At 43.2% G+C, this 14,955-nt stretch overlaps 2 pseudogenes; both read left to right on the forward strand.

Annotated features, from left to right (window-relative positions):
- Positions 1-7,546: 7,546 nt before the first annotated feature.
- LOC125113149 (40S ribosomal protein S15-like) lies at positions 7,547-7,982 on the forward strand (annotated as a pseudogene).
- Positions 7,983-13,758: 5,776 nt separating this feature from the next.
- LOC125113620 (CDGSH iron-sulfur domain-containing protein 1-like) lies at positions 13,759-14,079 on the forward strand (annotated as a pseudogene).
- The last annotated feature ends 876 nt before the right edge of the window (positions 14,080-14,955 follow it).

Below are 14,955 nucleotides of genomic sequence, written 5' to 3' on the forward strand. Positions count from 1 at the left end.
CCAGGGATCGAACCTGCAACCTCCTGGTTCCTAGTCAGATTCGTTAACTACTATGCCACGACGGGAACTCCCAAGAATCATTTTTGTAAAGGGCTGCCGGGGCCAGCTCAGCAGGATGGGGCTGAAGAACGGGTGCTGTGGAACTTAAGGAAAAATAGTTAACATAAAACAAGACACAGAGACATTTATCTTAAGTAAAGGTGGGAGCTGGGGGACTCAAGGTCTCAGGGACCAAGAGCGCCCTGCCTCAAGAAACCACACTGCTTTTATTGTCAGATCAAGTGAGGAGTGGCTATGGGTGGATGATACAGAGTTTGTTTACTATATATAAGTTCTTTTACTATTTAAAAAGCCACTTAGGTGGTAAAGGGTTAAGCTCTTACTCTGACCTCTAGGCACACAACAGTTCTTAAGCTTAAGTCACTTATGCCTTTAGGTCTTTGCTCTTAAACTTAAGTCATTTACCAGCACTGTGACTGTTTTTCCAAGAAGGAAGATGGGATAAAGTAAGACAAGAAGATGGGATAAAGTAAAGGACAAGATGGAGTTTTCAAGGAAACATGTCTTGCAACAAAGGGCTAAAGAACTAAAATCCTGACAATTCTAATGTCTGTCTCTATTTAATGAAGCTTGAGATGGGAACCTTTTCTAAAAAAGAGTAAAGAGCAAATATCTATTCAATTGACTCTTTCTTTTTCATGAGGGTAGAAGCAAACTTGCATCATCAGGTTCCAGATTCTCTTTTCCAAATCTTAATAATGTATGTAATTATTATAATTTCAAATACAAGCCTGAAAACAAGTAATTAGTAAGTGTATACAGTAATCTAACCAGATTGAGTTTGAGGATGTCTTCGGTTTACGATGAATTGAGAAACAAAAAGGGAAGTAAAGGGATTTTAAATTCCAAAAGAACTAGAAATTCAAGTTCACAGGCAGCTTATTGAAACTTGTGTTAAAGCTACTGAATCTCAGCAAGTCACTCATTACAAATGATAATTTTGGAGTTCTCTTGTGGCACAGTGGGTTCAAGATCCAGGGTTGTCACTGTGGTGGTTTGGGTCGCTGATTTGGCATGGGTTCGATCCCTGGCCTGGGAACTTCCATGTGCTGTCAGTGAGACCAAAAAAGAAAAAGATCACAGTTGCATTTCTAACAGAGATTAGATCAGGACTTGTCACCACTACCTAATAATACCTCTATAATATCTGTTAGGGAGAATTCATTCATTCTTTATTCATTCGGCAAATATTTATGAACTGTTTACATTATACTATCAGTTCTTCTAAGTCCCAGGAATACAGACCTGAGTAGGGTTCATGTCCACCCTCAAGGAGCTCGCAGTCCATGGAGGAGCCATGTAAGAGAAGCAGCCAGCACAACGGAACACCATAGGTAGTGATCTGTGGGTGCACAGAGGAGGGCAGCCAGCAGGGCCCGGAGAGGCCATCCGGAGGAACTGACACGCTGGAACCTGGTCGTGAAAGACAGATGGCAGTTAGCCCAACAGGAGAGGGCATATTCCAGAGGAAAGGAACATCACATTCAAAGGCAAAGCAAGGAGCGTTTGGAGCATCTGGAGCATGCTAAGTATTTCAGTGTGTGTGCCCTTGGCAGTGGGGGAAGATGAAGCTGGGCAGGTATATGGGGCCAGAGCAGAAAAGAATTCCCACATATGCTAAGGACAGCCCAAAGACTGACTCTTGAAGGAGGTCAAAGACCAGCCTTGGGGGAGTTCCCATTGTGGCTCAGCAGTAATGAACCCGACTAGTAACCATGAGGATGTGGGTTTGATCCCAGGCCTCACTCAGTGGGTTAAGGATCCGGCATCGCGGTGAACTGTGGTGTAGGTTGCAGACGCAGCTCAGATCCCACATTGCTGTGGCAACTGCAGCTCTGATTTGACCCCTAACCTGGGAACTTCCATATGCCGTGGGTGCAGCCCTAAAAAGCCAAAAAAAAAAAAACCCACAAAAAACAAAACAAAAAAAAAGACCAGCCTTGAGCCAATAATAAAGAATGGAATCTAACTAATTATGACTCTACAAATCCACATTTAAGGCCATAGCATCCAGTTAATTTTATCTTCATAATAGCCCAGAGGTAGCTATTATACCCATTTTATAGATGAGAAAACAGAGATGCAGAGAAATTGAATAAATCACCCAAAATACCCAATGAATAAGGGTTGGAGCTGAGATTTGAGCCCTGGGGGTCTCATTCACATCAGAAGACACATTATGTGGCCGTTATAATTTAGTCGGTTTACCACAGTGTCCTGAAGAAAATGTGTTAAGCTTTCATTGGCCATGAACCGTCTCAAGTAAATGAGTTCCCTGGTGGCTCAGTGGGTTAAGGATCTGGCATTGTCATTGCCATGGCTCGGGTTCAATCCCTGGCCAGGGACCTTCTGAGTGCCTGTGGTATGGCCAAAAAAATGTGACTTCGTAGAACCCCAGAATCAGACCACCTTACGTTCATGCTGATTCCTGCAGTGAATCTTCTTCCAAAGCCATAGCCTGGAATTATCTTCCTTGAAGAAACAAACTGATCTTTTATCTATTCACATGGATTGATTTGCCACTGACCAGCAACTTGAAGCACTCGATAGTGGTAACCCCGTCGAAACACTCAGGAGACATAAAGCACAGTGACACACACTGGCCACAAGTCCCCTGGCCACGCCACACAGGCTCTACCTGGGGCAGGTATAGAAACAGAGCTCTCTAGCTGCAGGTAGGACATGCTGACGCAGCTCAAGCAGAAGAGAGGCTATGGGGACACCTCTGGAACCCCAAGAGAGGAAACCAGCAGAGTGCCTGGATGCCCGCGGAACCCCCAAGAGGGGAAACCAGCAGAAACGAGGAGAAAGTTTTCAGATTTTGCCTCTGTTTCTCCCGAGAGGTGGGGAGGCAAGGAGGGAGGTCATTCCAGGGAGAGGCGCAGGGTGTGGTAAAGCATAATTGCATGAGAGGACCCAAAGTCTGGCTGGGGCTAAAGAAGGTGTGTGTGTGTGTGTGTGTGCGCGCGTGCATACGCACGTGCACCTGTGCACATAGGATGGGTAGAAGAGTTAGCTGGTGAGATCAGTTAGGACAAATCATGAAGGATTTTACAGCTAAATCAACCACAAAACTTTGTAAATTATCATTTGTGATTGTGTGTAGCTTTTTTTTAAGCATGAGTATGACAAAATCAAATATTTTTGGACGATTTCTACCCAAGTGCATGCATGCATGTTCACACTCATGCCCCCCCCACACACACATACATTCTCTCACACATACTCACATGAATAAATAATGAAAACCTTTCTTTAGCACCGCCTCTATGCCAGGCACTGTCCGAAGTGCTATTCATGGTTATTTATTTCCTTTTCATAACTACCCTATGAAGTGGTTAAATGACTCTTCTTCACCCTCATTTTATGGATGAGAAAAAAATCAAAGCTCCAAGTAGCGAATGACGTGCCCAGGACACAGTGATCACATCACGGGGCTCAGATCCCAATGGAGACAGTCGGGTCCCAGAGCATCTCGCCTCCCCACTGCCTCCCTTGAGGAAATGGAAATGTCAGGAGGCACTAAGAAACCAAAGACGTGTCCACAGGACCAGAGTGTGGTGACAGATGGTCAATGAGGATCCTAACACAATCAGAGCTGACATTTATATTGCCCTTTATTACTTAAAAGTCCATTTACATGCTGTCTCATCCAGTCCATTCCATCCCAGAGGGGTGAGAACATACTAGCGGTTCCTGGTGAAGACAGCACCTGATTTCCCTCCAGCAGAAAGGCAGGACCAGGAGGCTGCATCATCGTGGAACTGGCAGGCAGAGTCTCTTCTTTAAGTTTTTTAATTAAAATATACTTGATTTATAATATTGTGACAATTTCCGCTGTACAGCAAAGTGACCTAGTTATACACACATATACATTCTTTTTTTCATTGTTATTTCCCCAATACGGTTTTTTTTTTTCTACTGTACGGCATGGTGATCCAGTTACACATACATGTTTACATTCTCTTTTCTCACATTTTCAGGCTCCATCATAAGTGACTAGACATAGTTCCCAGTGCTATCCAGCAGGATCTCATTGCTAATTGCATTCTTTTTAATATCTTTCCCATCATGGTCTATCCCAGGGGATTGGATATAATTCCCTGTGCTATACAGTTGGACCTTGTTGTTTATCCCTTATAAATGTAAGAATTTGCATCTACTAACCCAAACTCCCAGTCCATCCCTCTCCCTCCTCCTCCCTCTTGGCAACATAAATCTGTTCTCTATGTCTGTGAGTCTGTTTCTGTTTCGTAGATAGGTTCATTTGTACCATGTTTTAGATTCTACCTATATTATGTGATATCATACGATATTTGTCCTTCTCTTTCTGACTTACTTGGTATGAGAATCTCTGGTTGCATCCATGTTGCTGCAAATGGCATTCATTTTTGTTGGCTGAGTAGTATTCCATTGCATATATGTACCACATCTTCTTAATCCATTCATCTGTCAATGGACATTTAGGTTGTTTCAATATCTTGGATATTGTGAATAGTGCTGCTATGAATATATAAATGAATCTATCTTTTTAAATTATAGTTCTGTCTGGATGTATTCCCAGGAGCAGGGATGCTAGATCATATGGTAATTCTATTTTTGGTTGTCTGAGGAAGCTCCATACTGTTTTCATACTTATTGCACCAACTGACATTCCCACCAATAGTGTAGGAGGGTTTACTTTTCTCCATACCCTCTCCAGCATTTGTTATTTGTACACTTTTTAATGATGGCCATTCTGACTGGTGGAAGGTGGTACTTCATTATAATTTTGATTTGCATTTCTCAAATAATTAGTGATATTGAGCATCTTTTCATATGCCTACTGGTCGTCTGTTTGTCTTCTTTGGAAAAATGTCTATTTACATCATCTGCTTATTTCTCAACCGGGTTGTTTTTGTTGTCGGGTTGTATGAATTGTTTATATATTTTGGAAATTAAGGCCTTATTTTCTGTTTTTTGTCTTTTTGTCTTTTCTAGGGCCATACCTGCAGCTTATGGGGGTTCCAAGGCTAGGGGTCTAATTGGAGCTGTTGCCACCAGCCTATGCCACAAGCACAGCAACTCAGTGATCCGAGCCACATCTGCCACCTACACCACAGCTCATGGCAATGCCGGATCCTTAACCCATTGAGCGAGGCCAGGGATTGAACCCACAGCGTCATGGTTCCTAGTCAGGTTCGTTAACCACTGAGCCACAATGGGAACTCCTGATTAAGCCCTTTTTGGTTGAATTGTTTGCAAATATTTTCTCCCATTTCCATAGGTTGTATTTTTTTTAATGGTTTCCTTTGCTGAGCCAAAGCTTGTGAGTTTGATTAGGTCCCATTTGTTTATTTTTCCTTTTATTTCTATTGCCTTGGGAGACTGACCTAATAAAACATGTGCATGATTTATGTCAGAGAATGTTTTGCCTATGTTCTCTTCTCAGAGTTTTATGGTGTCATGTCATATTTAAGCCTTTAAGCCATTTTGAGTTTATTTTTGTGGATGGTGTGAGAGTGTATTCTAATTTCATTGATTTACATGCAGCTGTTCGATTTCCCCAGCACCACTTGCTGAAGAGACTATCTTTTCCCTATTTTGCATTCTTGCCTCCTTTGTCAAAGATTAATTGACTGTAGGTGTATAAGTTTATTTCTGGGCTCTCTATTCTGTTCCCTTGATCCTTAATGTCTGTTTTTGCAACAGTACCACACTGTTTTGATTATTGTAGCTTTGTAGCATTGTCTGAAGTCTGGGAAAGTTCTGCTTCCTCTTTTGTTTTTTTCCCTCAGAACTTCTTTGGCAGAGTTCCCATTGTGGCGCACTGGTTAACAAATCCAACTGGGAACCATGAGGTTGCAGGGTTCAGTCCCTTGCCTTGCTCAGTGGGTTAAGGATCCGGCATTGCCATGAGCTGTGATGTAGGTCGGATCCTGCATTGCTATGGCTGTGGCATAAGCCGGCGGCTACAGCTCTGACTCGACCCCTAGCCTGGGAACCTCCAAATGCTGCAGGAGCAGCCCTAGAAAAAAAAGGGAAAAAGACAAAAAAAAAAGAACTTCTTTGGCCATTCTGGGTCTTTTATGGTTCCATATAAATTTTTGGATTATTTGTTCTAGTTCTGTGAAAAATGTCATAGGTAATTTGATAATTATTGCATTAAATCTGTGGATTTCTTTGGGTGGAATGGATATTTTAACAATATTAATTCTTCCAATCCAGGAGCATGTGATATCTTTCCATTTCTTTGAATTCTCCTTAATTTCCTTTATTAATATTTTATAATTCTCAGCATATAAGTCTTTCGCCTCCTTGGTCAGATTTATACCTAGGTATTTGGAGTGGGGAGGTGACTTTAAAAGGTATTGGTTTTTTTACATTCCCTTTCTGATATTTCATTGTTCATAAATTCAACTGATTTCTGGATGTTAATCTTGTATACTACAACTTTCCTGAAGTCCTTTATCTGATCTAGCAGTTTTCTTTTCAGATCTAGCAGTTTCTGGCATCCTTAGGGTTTCCTATGTATAGTATAATATCATCTGCACATAGCAACAATTTTACCTCTTCTCTTCCAAATTGGATCCCTCTTGGGGGTAGAAATCACCACCTCCTTGTGCTTAGGCCAGAAAGAAAGTCTTCCAAGAGCCAGAAGTGGCACATGTCCCTAGAAGCTCTGTTCCAGCTCATGTAGTTCTCACCCAAAGTTTGGGAGCGTCTCAGAGTCCTGAAATTTACCTGGAGGCCAAAGTGCTAGAAGTGAGCCCTTTTCCCTTAAGTTCTAAAACTGCTTTCAGCCTAGGCCAGGCCTCTGGCTCTTTCTTGAGTTAGAATTCCAAGAGCAACCATGGCTCACAGGTGCCCCAGCCCCACACCCACTCTAAGCTATTCTAAAGGGAGGTCCTGGGAAGAAGCATGGGTGAGACCCCATGGAAAGTGTGGAAAAACCATATTTTGCACTCAGCCCTAGAACCACAATCTGCAAGAGTGGGTCAGGGGACTGGGCAAGGAGAGACTTCTAGGAAAACTGGGAGATGGAACTGGGAAACATCTACACAAGTGTCTGGACAATGGCATCCATGGAGCCACTGTGGGGCTCATCAGAGCTCCAGACCATCTACCTGGACTGCTGTGCTGCTCTATAACTACTCTGCCTATGATGGAAGGAAATTATATAGCTTGGTATCCGCTGCCTCATCTGTAAAACGGAGATAACCCTTCTGAAGGTTGTACTGAAAATAAAAACTTCATCAAAGAACCTAGCAGATCTCACCGGTTCATCACCCTCCATGAATGATCATTTCTGGGATAATGCATATCTCTTCCGTCCCCCTGAACAACGAGCCAGAGGGAAAATGGCAAGTAACCTAATACCCAAGTAGAGGGAAGTAGCTAAGTGAATTGTACTGTGCCAAACACAGTGGGCTGGTAAGAAGCCATGTTAAAAGGTGAGTATGGTCAGAAGGGCAGAAGGGGTGGTCTTTTCCAAAGAGCCCATGAGATGGCAGAAGTAGAGCAGAAGATGAAGCAGACCTCCCACAAGTGCATCTGCTGCGGTGTGGACCTCAACCAGCTGCTGGACATTTCCTTCAAGCAGCTGACGCAGCTGTATAGCCCGTGGCAGCAGTGGAGCCTGAAGTAAGGCCTGCAGAGGAAGCAGCACTCACTGTTGAAGTACCTGTGCAAAGCCAAGAAGGAAGTGCCACCCTTGGTGAAGCCCGAGGTAGGGAAAATGGACCTGCATGACATGATCATCCTGCCAGAAATGGTGGGCACCATGGTGGGCATCTGTAAGGGCAAGACCTTCAGCCAGGGGGAGATGGAGCCTGAGATGATCTGACACCACCTGGGAGAGTTCTCCATCACCTACAAGCCCGCGAAGCAGACCGCCTGGCATCCTTGCCACCTATTCCTCCTGCTTCATCCCGTTCAAATAGCCTGCTGGCCAACAAAGGCACAGACTTCTCTTAAAAAAAAAAAAAAAAAGGTATGAAGACCATAACTAACCTTAAAATGATTAGTGTAAAATGACAGAACATTCTAGATTTACTCCAAGTGTAATTATATAAATATAGAGGCTGCACTGAGAAGACTTACAGAAAAATCAAAATAGAGTAGTAAGGTTATGAATTTTTTGTAAATATGGTGTTCAACATTGTTAGTCATTACAGAAATGCAAATTTAAACCACACTGAGATACCCTTATATACACACCATGACACCTGAAATTAAAGGGCAGATAAAACCAAGTTTTGAAAAGAAGATACTGGAATTCTCATACATTACTATGGAAGGAAAAATTCTTCTACTGGTTTGGAAACCATTTGGCTTTATCTACACAGCTAAATAGAGCTATGCCCTATGACTTGGTATTTTCATTCCTGGCTATAAATCTGACAGAAATTAGTACTAGACGCCAAGCTTAAGAACATTCATGGCAGCATTGCTCAAAATAGTCCCCAAGACAGAAACAGCCCAAGGGTCCTTCTACAGGAGAAAGGATAAATAAGTGTATATTCATGCAGTGGAATACCACACAGCAATGTAAAAGAATAAATTACTGCTACACACAAGGATGAATATCACAGACCTAACGCTCAGCAAAAGTCAGAATCCCATTAATGTGAAGTTTAAAGACAGGAAACACTAATCTATGGGGATACAGAGCAGCCTGAAGTATGATTATTAAAGGGCTCTGGGGTTATCAATTGGGAGGGAGCATAAGAAAGTCTTTGGGAGTTCCCATTGTGGTGCAGTAGAAACAAATCCAACTAGGAACCATGAGGTTGCAGGTTCGATCCCTGGCCTTGCTCAGTGGGTTAAGGATCCAGCATCGCCTTGAGCTGTGGTGTAGGTCACAGATGCAGCTTGGATCCTGGGTTGCTGTGGCTGTGGTGTAGGCTGGCAGCTGTAGCTCTGATTGGACCCTAGCCTGGGAACCTCCATATGGCATGGGTGTGGCCCTAAAAAAAAAAGCAAAAAAGAAAGTCTTTGGTATACTGGAAATATTCCAAACAATCTAGATGGTGGTTACACAGATATGTAAAATTCATTGAGCTAATCACTGATTATATACTTTGGTGTTATATGAATTAAACCTCAATTTTATTTTTTTAAAATTTTTTTTGTCTTTTTTTTTTTTCCTAGGGCCGCACCCATGACATGTGGAGGTTTCCAGGCTATGGGTCTAATAGGAGCTACAGCTGCCGGACTACACCACAGCCACAGCAACGTCTGATCCGAGCCACATCTGCGACCTTAACCCACTGAGCAAGGCCAGGGATCAAACCTGCAACCTGATGGTTCCTAGTAGGATTCGTTAACCACTGAGTCATGAGGGGAACTCCAAGCTCAATTTTATTTTGTTTTATTTTATTTTATTTTTTTCTTTTTGCATTTTCCAGGGCCATATCCACGGCATATGGAGGTTCCCAGGCTAGGGGTCGAATGGGAGCTGTAGCCGCCAGCCTACACCAGAGCCACAGCAATGTGGGATCCAAGCCTCGTCTGCAACCTACACCACAGCTCACGGCAACACCAGATCCCAACCCACTGAGCAAGGCCACGGACCGAACCCACAACCTCATGGTTCCTAGTTGGATTCGTTAACCACTGTGCCACAACGGGAACTCCCCAAGCTCAATTTTAAAAAACAGAAAATTGCTAGCCTCATTAAGGTTTTTTTCAATTGAATCAAACAAAAATTTAAGATAAAATCTGCTTGACTTTCTCTCATCTCTTTTCCCTTGATTTTTTTTTTTTTTTTTAGTTTGGAGAATTACCTGATGTTCTCAGTGGAAATACACTCCTACGACAAAAACAGTTGGCCGTTTTAAAAATATTATGCAAAGCATAATGCAGTTAAATTTATTTTTGATCTTTATTTTTTAACATTGGACAATCTTTCGTTCTCCAGTTCCTTCTGAGCTATAGTTCGTCCGCTTGTAAAAAGGATGAGAATTTTCTCTGCCTCCTTTGAGCCCTAAAAATTTGTGAACAAAATCCTGCTAGCACTCAAAAACATTTAGATGTTGGGAGAATATTTAGAATATGTGATGGGACGTTCCAGTCCAGGCTAACCTATGCACGAGGCATGTTGGCAGATTTCTTTATGGTAAATGAGATTCCCTTTGTTGCAAACATCTCCCCTTTAACTGCTGACTTTTGAGTATATACTCTATCATGAAATGTAAATTCCGACAAGTTTCTGACAGTTTAGTTTAAGCCACGGATATACCTGTGCTAGACTCTGAAACTTTGCTTCTTCTGCAGTAAAATGTATGTTGAATTGAAAGAGAGACGTTGAATTCCAACTTGTAGCTTATCTGGGCAGTTTGACTGGCAAGAGGCTCATCTACAGAATTGTAGAAATCCTTTCCCTGTGTACTGAGGACTTGCCTTGTTTTTTTGTTTTTCTTTCTTTCTCTCTCTCTCTCTCTTTTTTTTTTTTAGGGCCACACCCACAACACATGGAAGTTCCCAGGGGTCAAACTGGAGTGGCAGCTGCCAGCCACAGCCACAGCAGTGCAGGATCCAGACCAAGTCTGCAACCTATACCACAGTTCATGGCAATGCCGGATCCTTAACCCACTGAGCAAGGCCAGGGATTGAACCCGCATCCTCCTGGATACCAGTCAGCTTCGTTACCGCTGAGCCATGAAGGGAACTCCAAAGACTTGCCTTTTCAAGGTCAACTCTGAATGTTCTTGGATCCTAGAAGCTCCTTCAGAATCCACCTGCAACATCTCCCTGACCTCCTTCCCCTGCAGGGAGGGGGAAGGGAGGGAAGCTTGTCTTCTGCAGCTATGTGATGGTTGGGGCACCCCCTGACAGCACTGACCACTCCCATTCCTACTTATTATGAACTAGGAAAGTTCCAGAACAATGTCTTTCCCCCATCCCTTTAACAAATTCGCCTCACTTCATATCATCCGTCTACAGGATAAAGAACACAGCTACCACCAGCTTTGCCAATGAATTGTGTTTTCCCCATTAGGGAAGAGACAACCAAGGGAGCTTCTCCGTCTCGCGGGGCGGGCAGGGGCTCATGTTCCCCAGCCTCCCTCCCATAGTTTTCTAGCCAGCATCCTTCAGGTCTAGAAATCTCCATCCCTTTCTCTGCTCACCGCTGTTGCTTCCCATGTTATGGGCCTTCAGCCCATTCACCATATGAGCTAAAGGTGGAATAATAACATTGAGAATTCCACACTGATGAGCCAGCAAAAGGGATCTAAGCCTGTGCGCCTTGGGAACAAGCATTGCTTTTATGGGTTACCATGAATCTATCAGTACTGAACTAATTAAGAATTTCCAAAGTTTAAAAAAAAAAAATCAGATCTTTCAGTAACTATGACCACAACCAAAAACATCAGACCACCAGCCTAAGAGACGAGTATCAACCAATCATACTGATGATTTTCCACCCTGCAGAAGCCGCACCCGCACATTAAAAAAAACCAAAAAAGTCTGGGAGTGGAAACAAATGGAAACAAATCTGACTAGGAACCATGAGGTAGCAGGTTCGATCCCTGGCCTCGCTCAGTGGATTAACGATCTGGCATTGCCATGAGCTGTGGTGTAGGTCGTAGACACGGCTCAGATCTGGCGTTTGTGGCTGTGGCCGTGGCTGGCAGCTGTAGCTCCTATTCGACCCCTAGCCTGGGAACCTTCATATGCCACGGGTACGGCCCTCAAAAACAAAACAAATAAAGCCTGAGCTGCAAAGGCGATTTGTACATTACCTGTATATGTGGGCTTTTTCCTTAGACACCACCTGGGCAGCTGATCTATTTCCATATCAGAAGCAATGACATGAGGCTCTATGTGATGTTTTTCTACATCTGTAGGTTTGAAAATAAACAGTTTTGAAAACCTGCCACTCAGCACCTGGATTGCCCCAGAAATTTCCCAAATCGCAAAAGCCAAATCTGTTTTCTTCTACTATTAGAGTGTCTCATTTACCCTTCTAGGAGAAAGTGTAATAAAAACTGGAGAATCTGGTTCAGAGAATATACAATAAACACTTAAAACAATCCTATAATACTAGTTTTTATGAAAAGTGTATCAGGCCTAGGTTTATATATATTATAGATAGATTTATATATACAGCATAGTGCCCCAACTTTTATTCTCTTCTGTCTTTTTATTAGTAGATTAATAAAATGTTGGGTAAGAGCAATAGGAGCTCCTGCTGTGGTGTAGGGGGTTAAGGATTGGCATTGCGTCTGAGGCAGCTCAGATTCAATCCCTGGCCCAGGAATTCCCATATGCCACAGCTGTGGCCAAAGAAGAAAAGAGAGAGAGAGGGAGAGCATCGGAGCTAAAACGGAGACAAAAGATCACAGTCTTTTAGTGTAATTACTTACAGAATCCTGAGGATAAATTTAACAGTACAGCTAACATCATACTTTCATTCAACAGGGGACAAAAAGGGCTGATGCTGTCTTTATAGCTTATTAAAATATTCATATTCATTCTTTGGGGAGTTCCTGTCATGGCAAAGCAGAAGTGAATCGACTAGTATCCCTGAGGATGCAGCTTCAATCCCCGGCCTAGCTCAGTGGGTTAAGGGGCCAGCATTGCCGTGAGCTATGGCGTAGCTTACAGACGCAGCTCAGATCTGGCATTGCTGTGGTTGTAGTGTAGGCCAGCGGCTATCTCTCTGATTCGACCCTTAGCCTGGGAACTTCCACATGCTGCAGGTGCGGCCCTAAAAATAAATAAATAAAATTTTTTTCAGAGTTCCCACTGTGGTGCAGTGGGTTAAAAACCTGGCATAGTGTCCAAGAGGATGCAGGTTCGATCCCTGGCCACATTCAGTGAGTTAGGAATCCGGCATTGCTTTTTGCAAGCTGCTGTGTAGGTGGCAGATGTGGATTGGATCCCGCATTGCTGTGGCTGTGGTATAGGCTGGCAGCTACAGCTCCAATTCAACCCTTAGCCTGGAAACTTCCATATGCGGCAAGTGCAGCCCTAAAAAGAAAAAAAAAATTCATTTTTTCTTAGCAAAAAGAGAAGTAATACAAATTTATTTCATCTGCTCCTTTTAATTAAGAAAAAAAGAGTTTACTGCGGTAGGAAAACTTAATATTGCAGTCATGTTACATGTGTTGAATTCTAGATAGACACATTTAGGCTGCCCTTGAGGGGTCAGACTTATTTCTGTAAGAATAATCTGGAAAACTCCTGTACAAACATAAGCCATCATGTAATTCAAGGTGGCAAAAGGCTTGATGCAGGGACCTACTGATTTTAAACATGTATGTGTATTATGTTGCCCAAAACTTTAAATGCTATCAAAATGTTTTAAAATGTTCAGATCAAAAGACAATTATCAGGGAGTTCTCATCGTGGCTCAGCCCGTAACGAACCCGACAAGGGAGTATCCATGAGGATGGGGGTTCCATCCCTGGTCTCACTCAGTGGGTTAGGGACCCAGCATTGCCCTGAGCTGTGGTGTAAGTTGCAGATGTGGCTTGAATCCCGTGTTGCTGTGGCTGTGATATAGGCCAGAGGCTGCAGCTCTGATTCCACCCCTAGCCTGGGAATGTCCATATCCCACGGATGCAACCCTAAAAAGAAAAACAAAAAGAAAACAAAAAGTATGGGAGTTGGTGCCCTTAGGACCATCGCTTGTCACCCCTTGACTCCCTCCGTCCACACGAGCCGGTTTGTGCTCAGTGTCCTGTGCGCATCCTTGCAAGCGATGGTGCCATGAGTACGACTTCCAGCCTATGAGTTGAGGGGGTCGAAGCGGATACCATTGCTGCTGGGACAGCTGCAATTGGTTATCTAGCTTACAAAAGATTTTATGTTAAAGATCATCGCAACAAATCTATGGTAAACCCTCACATCCAGAAAGACAACTGCACGGTAGTACATGCTTTTGACAGGGAGGATTTGGGAGATAAAGCTGTGTACCGCCACTGTTGGAGGTCCAAGAAGTTCCCACTCTGTGCTGGATCGCACATAAAACACTACGAAGAAACTGGCGCCAACGTGGGACCACTGACCGTTAAGAAAAAAGACACTTAAATGGACACTTTGGATGCTGCAAACCAACTTATGATGTTTCCCGATTGTTTAATTAGAATGGTTCACTTCCCCTGGGTTCTAGATGTGGTACATTGCAAACTACAGCTTTCGCGTTCAGGGCATTCGCCTTACTTGTTGAACCATCATGGTGCACATTTTGTTTACACGCAAAAAAAAAGGAAAAAGTAAAAACCAACCTCATGGTCCTTGGGTTATTTTGGTCTTATAAGGATCCGTTTCTTTACATTTAAAAATGATAACATTGGAATATTGTTGTATGGTGACGTTAATGTATTAAATTTTTCTCATAAAAGAAAAAGAGTATGGAAGCCAATGAGCCCTGCTAAAATAAGGCTCCCAGCTCCACCCTGTGCTCACATCAGATTATCTCAGCACTACACGTGGTGAATGGCTTAGTCATTCCCGACCCATGGCTTTAAGACCTAAGATTCAGCATCATACTAGCCTGAGTCTTAGTCACAAATGCCAAAGTGTCAGTGGCTTCTCAAAGCAGAAGTTTCCTTCCTATGTGTAAAATGTCTAATGCCACGGTCCTCCTCGGAGTGGTGACTCGACGAAGGCTGCCTCCTCCTGTGACTCCTCTCTGTCAACATGGTCACCACCAAAGGGAAGATGATTATGAAAACCTAGGCTTGTTTGTAACTGCCTTGGACCAAAGTGACGAAAGTCCCTTTTGCTCATGGCCCATTGGCCTCATCTAGACCCCTGGCCCCCAAATCCATTACAAGGGAGGCTGAGAATTAGGGGAGTCCATGGAATGTTTGGTGATTCTACCAAATATTGTTGACCCTACTATATGATTGAATTTAAAATTGTGAACCAGGGACGCAGCCATAAAAAAAAAGAATGAAATAA

This window comes from Phacochoerus africanus, chromosome 13 (genome assembly GCF_016906955.1).
Source record: "Phacochoerus africanus isolate WHEZ1 chromosome 13, ROS_Pafr_v1, whole genome shotgun sequence".
Lineage (NCBI taxonomy): Eukaryota > Metazoa > Chordata > Mammalia > Artiodactyla > Suidae > Phacochoerus > Phacochoerus africanus.